Here is a 7,914-nt window from a genome sequence, read left to right on the forward strand (position 1 = left end):
TACTATATTTGTTGCGATTTCTGCAGCCCTTGTGGCCAGATATTTCATTTTTTAAAGGACATATAAAAGTCACTTTGCCAAAAAAAACTGATTGCAGCTTCTACTTTGTGACAGAAATGTTCTTTCTGGCTAAAAATGACTTGATGTCATTAATGAGAGATATGTTTGACATACTGTATGTTTGACAGATTACAGTCCAACAACTCATTTGCAACAGTTTAAATACGGTCAATAATTTTTGGGCAAACCATCCCTTTTTGCCACAACACTGACAATGCAATGGCCCCGCAAAAATTAAGCGTGTTCACCTGGTTTCTTAACGCTTATTTCACCAGCTTTCAGCCAAACTGAAGTAAAAATACGCCGGCACTGTGATGACAATGCGTCAGATTAACAAGACTCACCAGCAGAGTGATGTCTTTCCGAATATATGTCCTAAAATATTTATGACATAACATTAAGTTTTGTCTATGAGACTACATACCTGCAGCATCAGCAGAGGGCAGAGTGTCGGGGCAAAAGCTCTAAAGCTAACATGATAAACTGGATTCAGCGTTATAGATGCAATTAAAAGAAAAAAGAAAAAGGAAGAAAACACTAAGATCCTCTGAAAAAAACCAGTTTGTTGCAAAAAGAGAGAGAGAGACTTTCTGGGCCCTCACATACAGAGCAAGGCACCATTGGCCCCTGCTTTATTTGTTACTGAACCATCCATCCATCCATTTTCTACCGCTTATCCTTTTCACTGTTGCAGTTACTGAAAATTAATATTAAAAAAAAATACAAATGTGTTGCACAAGCATACACACTAAGTGAATATTAACATGCCTGTTACACTGTGAAACACTTCTCTCAGGGCAAAGGTATCAGATCCAACTCTCAGCCTGCCTGCTACACACAGCTTCACTCAGAGTGGAGCATATTCAGCATGCTGCCCACTGACTGTATGACAACCTTCCTTTCAAGGGCAGCCTACTGTGCTGAAGCCAGCATATAAGTCATAACACAGAGATACAGAGTTACACTGAGGTCAGTTCTTAAGTCACAGGTTTACAGAGTTCACTCACTAAGGCACTCAGTCGTCCTCCCACACAGGTTTCATGCAGTATATTCAATGAACTTCAGTCATATAAGGTGAGATTAACACATGTGATGAGGTTACCTGGGAATCGTTCACTCCACTGTATATGACCTCAAAATATGACCTTGCGAAGATAACTTTTAACAACGTGGCTGCTGTGTCATCGCTTTACAAACAGAAACTCGAACTTTGCCTGAACATGAACTTTGTCTCATGAACATATGCAGCAAAAGCGATGTTTTTTCCGGGGCGAGAAAGACCCCAGTTTAAGCCTCATTTGTGTTTTTCAAAGGGTCAGCGTTTCAGGGTTGAACTGGCCTCAGAATAGTAAACTACACTTTGCGTGGAACAAGAAAAGAATGAACACAATCTTGTGTGTACTACATTGATCAGTGACTGTAATGAGTTAGAAAAAGCTGTGAGAAATTGTTTATTTTTGAAATATCCATTTCTAGTGCCAAGCTACCCAAACAGAGCAACAACATTATTCCTTTGTGTAATATTACTGCATACACAGCTTATTTTGTGAAATGTAAACACTATAATTCCCTTACAGTAATGATAATGACTTCATAAACACCTTTTTCTGTGTAACTGATGAACGTATAGAGAGCGATGGGGTGAACTGTGCCGCTCTGGAGCCGTCTACAATCAAGGGTGAACGTTTTATCCGTTCTGATTGTTCGGAAGAGTCGCCACATTTGCATCAGGGCCTTTTTCGTCTATTTTTGGTCAATGTCAGCACCTCGGCTTCACCCATTTCCCCCTCTTGCAGATTTGAAGAGCTGAAAATGGTGTTAGTGACGGCAGCTGTTCTGAATCAGAAACGCTGTTTGGCACAAATAACACGTTGACAGTGACATGATTGTAAGTGACGTCTCATGGCATGAGTGTGTGCTGAAAACAGAAAATGAGTATCGGCAGAGCATGTCACACACACTAAAGCACAGTGTTTAGACACGCTGTGCATTATCAACTTCCTACTTATAGATGTTGCACTTAAAATCCTAAATCTTTGAGGGATTACTTAAATAGGACTTATTTTGCTTATTTCCAGCTTCATGTTTTTCTTCTTGTACTCCACTAGAGTAGCTGCATATTTCACAGTTCAAAAAAGCCTTATTTACGCAATACTGGGTCTTAGGTAATACCCCCGGTGGCCTAATGCATCCCTCCTAAAGCCAGGGATTGTGGGTTTGAGTCCCATGTGGGGTGAAAGCAGAGTAGTGTAGCGGAAGTGTGCTGGGCCCAAAGCCCAGAGGTCAATGGCTCAAAACCATCTTCTGCTAGGATGATCTTTCAGCAATTTCCCTTCAGGGATTAAGAAAGTTATATGTCTCGTTTGAAGGAAGCAGTTTTTGCTTTCTTTCCCCTCACAAAAAGAACTTGATCAGCAGGTGGGCGGGGCTTCTGTGTTCTCAGCCACAGCTGTGTGCCTGAGATGCCCATAATTGGGATATCCACTCTCAGTGACATCATACAAATCCAGGAGTTGAAAAAAAAAATGTCTGAAATTGCAACTTTAGAGCTTTTGGTTCACAGGTATAACTTGTGCATGAGGTGGGAGGAGTGGTGTGCTTCTGAATGTGAATAAGACCAGAGAGCCAGTGATGGGCTTCTGAAGGAAGAGGATGGCTACACGACCTGTCTCCATCCTGTGACAGGATGTTGATGTGGTGGCGGAGTCCAAGTACCTGGGCATCCATATCAACGCCAGGCTCAACTGAAAGACCAACGGAGAAGCTCTGGTTCCTGGGATCTCCTGGGAAGCTGGGATCCTTCATCGTGTGCAACAAGATGATGGAGCTTTTCTATCACTCAGTGGTGGTGAGCGCAGTGTACTTTGCTGTGGTCTGCTGGGGGGGGGGCAGTATCAGAGCTGGTGACACCAAGAGACTGAATAACCTGATCAGGAAGGCCGTGTTTGGGATTGACTGCAAACTGGACACCTTTAAAGGTGTGGTGAGGAGGAGCTCACTGAACAAACTATTATCCATTATAGATCATTCAGACCACCCTCTGCACCACTTACCGGACAGGCAGCAGAGCGCCTTCTCTAACAGACTGATTCAGCGCTGCTGACAGGTACAGGAAATCTTTCATAAAACATGCAACAACTCTCTGTTATTCAGTTTATCTGTCTAGTACTATTATTATTATTATTGACAAAAAACAAAGAAAAGCATAGCAGCTCCCCACTAATGTAGTTCTTCGCAGGTTACCTTTGAGCATCGTCTCAACACTTCATTAATTTTTTGGGCAGTTTTAACACTTTTCTGAGGCTGAAAGCAGTGCCTTTTTAATGGAATATCATTCAGGCTCTGTGCCAACATTTCTTAATGCTTGCAGCTTTCAGTCAGTCAGAGGTTGCATTACTACAACATCACAGTGGGGGGCGACTGTAGCACACAGGCTGACTGTTGGGCAGTGTGGTGTGCCCACTGGCAGGAACATTATAATGAAATAAATCTGGATCCAAGTATAGAAGAACAAAGGAAATATGAGCCTCCTGCAGTTATTGAAGGAAGCAAACACAGCTTTAGTTGCAATAATGTGCCAGATAACAGAATGAGTAAGGTCATAAAAACTTAATTGCCCATCATTGAGAATATGACTTTTGAAATCAGTGCAGTTCTCATAATTTGCGTTCTTTTGTACACACTGACCAAGTTCAAAGTCAGGATCTATTTTAGGTCTGTTTTCTGTGGCAAAGACAGGCCAGGTTTGTCCACTATAACACTGTTTTTGACAGAGAAATAGCACTTCACCATAAATTCTCACTGTAACAGATTCCAAACCTGCTACATTATTTCTGCATTTCAGCTGGTTGCAAATGCATGCATGTGTGTGTGTGTGTGTATGTGTGTGTGTGTGTGTGTGTGTGTGTGTGTGTGTGTGTGTGTGTGTGTGTGTGTGTGTGTGTGTGTATGTGTGTGTGTGCTGAGAAAGCAATGCAAGACATAAAATCAGCATTGAAGTGCACCAGATGTTCCCTGTAGAGTGTCAGTTTCAATGTATGTGTGTATCTGTCTGCAGCTGCAGTGAGCTCTCCTCTGGGAAACAGATGAAGGCCTATAGAAATGGTTAATTTCCTTGTGATTAAGTACAAACAACTAAAACTATATCCAAACAATGGCCAAAACTAGTTGACATTTTTGACTGAAAGAAAGAATGCGCTCGAGCCATTTTAAAAGACGGGTTGACTTGAAGGAGAACCCTTCCACTAGTCCAATTTAATTTTCCAGAAGAGTTTTCAAATTATCAATTCCCTTCTGGGTGTTATAGACAGTGCCTTCTTATGAATGACCAGTAGAGGTACAGTAACAAAAATAAGCTGTTACTTTTAAACATACCACTTTTGTTTAACCAATTCAGACTGGTTCAGATCCTTCTAAGCTTCAGCTAAACTGGAGTTTTTGTCCCCATCAGGAAACAATCTTTTAATGGCCAGTATGAAGCAAATGATTTCATCCAACAAAAACAGTTTTGGTGTTCATATAGGTACCAGCGTGTTGTTTTAAGATAGATTTGAAAGACTAAGCATATATACGGAGCACGAATCCACACATATATTATTATGGGAGTGCACAGTAATATAACGAACTCCACATGCACTTGCAGAAGTATTCCCCTCTTACTTTTCCCCTCTTTTTCCCCCCTTCTGCTGCTGCTCCACGACATCCCCCTCCCTCTTCTCCCTTTCCCTCAGTCCCCTCTGCTATAAATTTCATCCCTTGTCTTTTGCTATTGAATCATAAATCATACTTTCACATCCTGTACCCCCCCAACCCACACACATACACACCCCTCTCTGGCCCCCTCTACTTTTTATTACACAATAGTTCAGACTTTATGTCAGAGGGCAGACATACTTAATGTGTATTTGTGTGTGTGTGTGTGTGTGTGTGTGTGTGTGTGTGTGTGTGTGTGTGTGTGTGTGTGTGTGTGTGTGTGTGTGTCTTCCACACCAGGCTTTCCTGTGCTCTGGGTCCCCACCCCAGGCTGCACCAGTGTGTTAGTGTAATGCAAGTTGCACACAGAAAAACATTTGCATGTACAGTATGCGTGCACACTGTGGAACATCAAACACACCCTCACATGCACATGAACAGAACATAACACACACAGACACACACAGACACGCACAAACACAGAGCACCCAAATGTACAATTCTGCCTTTATTTTTTCTGCATACTCCTGCATGCACTGGTGCTTATCGTCCATGGTTCTTTTAACACTCAGCCTGCAGTGAGCAACAGGCATGGACTGTGCTCGATTTTAGCACAACTTGGGGAAAAAAAAATATATATATCCTATCGTTTTTCCAGAATGTTTCAAAGAAAAACAACAGTCACAAAGTACTGTGCCAATATTTCTACTTCACTCCCCATCTAACAGTTCCCCTGTGTGTTACACACTATGGACCTCGCATGTTCAGACTAGGGGCCTCTTGGCTGTTTAAAATAGTTTTGCTCGTGTTTATTATAAATTCCTTGATTTATGTGATGTGCCATTGTTATTTACAATACTGGATGCTCATATAAACACTGCAAATGTTTCAAATAATGAGGTTAACGCTTCATTGCTCTAAATGTGAGTGCTTAAGCCCCACCCACCGGCTTTTTAAACCTTCTGTTTACGAGGGGTAGCCAATCAGGAGGAACTTGGCTTTAAGGTGATTAGAAAGCTAAAACAAACTGTTTCAGACAGCTAATGCACTGATGTTGTTTATGCCAAACAACATGAAAGCTCATCAGACTAGGCAAAGCTTTTCCAGTCTTCAGTTGTCTAGTTTTGGTCAGTGCAACAATTTCCTGTTCTTAGTTGACAAGAGTGACACTCTTTTGGTCTTTTGCTGTGGTAGCCCATCTGCTTCAAGGTTCAATCTGTTGGGTGCTCAGAAATGCTTTGCCTTACTGTTGCCTTCCTATCAGCTTGAAGCTCTGACCATTCTCCTCTGACATCAGCAAGGCATTTTTGCCCACTCATTGGATATTTTCTTTTTTTTAAGCCATCCTCCGTAAACCCTAGAGATGGTTATGTGGGAAAATCCCAGCAAATCAGCAGTTTCTGAAATAGTCAGACCAGCTGGTCTGTCACCGCCAACATTCAAAATCCTAAATCACTTTTCTTCCCCATTCTAATGCTCGGCTTGATCTTTAGCAGGTCATCTTGTCCATGTCTACATGCCTAAATGCATTGTGCTGGCATGTGATTGGCTGATTAGATATTAGCTTTAACAAGCAGTTGAACAGTGGCTAGTAAGTGTATGGTACATGGGGCAGCTGTGGCTCAGTTGGTAGAACAGGTCATCTACTAGGTCCACATGCCAAAGTATCCTTGGGCAAGATAATGAACCCCCAAGTTGCCCCCAGTGCATCCATCAGAGCACTTAGATGTCGATAAAGGCACTGTGTGAAACACTTTGTGTGCTCAACTGAGCAGAAAGGTGCTATATGAGTACCAGTCCATTTATCATTTACCATATATAGAACACTATGACCTTGATGAAGGCCACAAGCTGGTTAAAAAATAATGTTATTTATACAACAGGTTTTACTGGAGTTTTCACCACTTCAAACTTTCTGTTTTCTCCCTGCCATCATTGGTAACCCAAATTAGCGGGCTGCTGTCACTAAGAAGGAAAGGAATTGTTGTTACGTGTCTCTTCTACATCAACATTGAATGGTTTGATGTTATCTTGAGAGGTTCTCAATCAGACTGTGTCTGAAACTGCGAGCTATTTAGAGGATCTGGAGGGAAACTGTGTCTTAGAATTTGTGTTTTGGGTGTGTTTCCTTTGCTCGAGGACTTCCAGGGTTCCAGAGATAATGTGGAGTTCATGAGAGGAATGCCGCGCAGGGGTTCCTTCCTGTCACCTGACTTCATCCTGCACTCAGTTTCCTGCGTCTGAATCTTGGAGGAGAATGGTGAGGCTGACGAAAGGGATAGCGGAGCCCGAGTGCGGCCCCTCTTGTGGGTTCGATGCAGATCAGGATGAAGCCAATTGCGAAACACATCTGCCAGGCAACTGCCGAAAAACAATGAAAAGCACAGATCTGAAATGCTGCCACCCAACTGCTGATGATCAGAAAATTAACCCAAGCTAATGAGTGTGGGCAAGGGATCAAATAAAATAGATTAAACAAAGAAAGAACATGCTTTAAATGTGAGAAGAAACATCTGCATAAAAAAGGCAATAAAAAGAAAGAAAGAGGTGATGGCAGGATCCGTATGGGGCCTCTTGGTTTTTGGGTAGCAAAGGGGAGGCATGCCAGGTAATAGTTTCCAGACACACACACACACACATACACACACACACACACACATGCACACACATAAGCCTACACTCTAATTCGATTTGGAAATCTAACAGGATAAGGAGTGTATATGTGGATGTGTGTGTATGTACCTGGGGCCTTTTTTTCTTAGCTCAATAGGTCTGACTTCCGTTGGGAGAGGGGCCGGTTAGTCACAACTTGTGTGTGTGCATGTGTGTGTGTGTGTGTGTGTGTGTGTGTGTGTGTATGCAAGCACAAGGGGTTAATGTATGCTTTCAATCACAGCTCCAGTGGGGAGAACTCAGATCCCTGCAACTTAAAACTTAACTTCAACACAAGCACAGACACCCAAAGCATAAGAAAAAGAGAAAATCACTCTCCCTCCTATATCTGTACGACAAATATGAAGTAGTTTGCATGCACACCTGAGCGCTTCCTGCTTTTGTGTGAAGAGGTTAAAGGGTCAGCTGCACTATCAATGAAAGTACAAAGATAAAGACAAAAAAAAGTGTGAGGAAAATAACATGAGTGTGACAAAAAAAATAGAGGAC

The sequence above is a fragment of the Archocentrus centrarchus genome, assembly GCF_007364275.1.
Source record: "Archocentrus centrarchus isolate MPI-CPG fArcCen1 chromosome 18 unlocalized genomic scaffold, fArcCen1 scaffold_23_ctg1, whole genome shotgun sequence".
In the NCBI taxonomy this organism is placed as follows: Eukaryota; Metazoa; Chordata; class Actinopteri; order Cichliformes; family Cichlidae; genus Archocentrus; species Archocentrus centrarchus.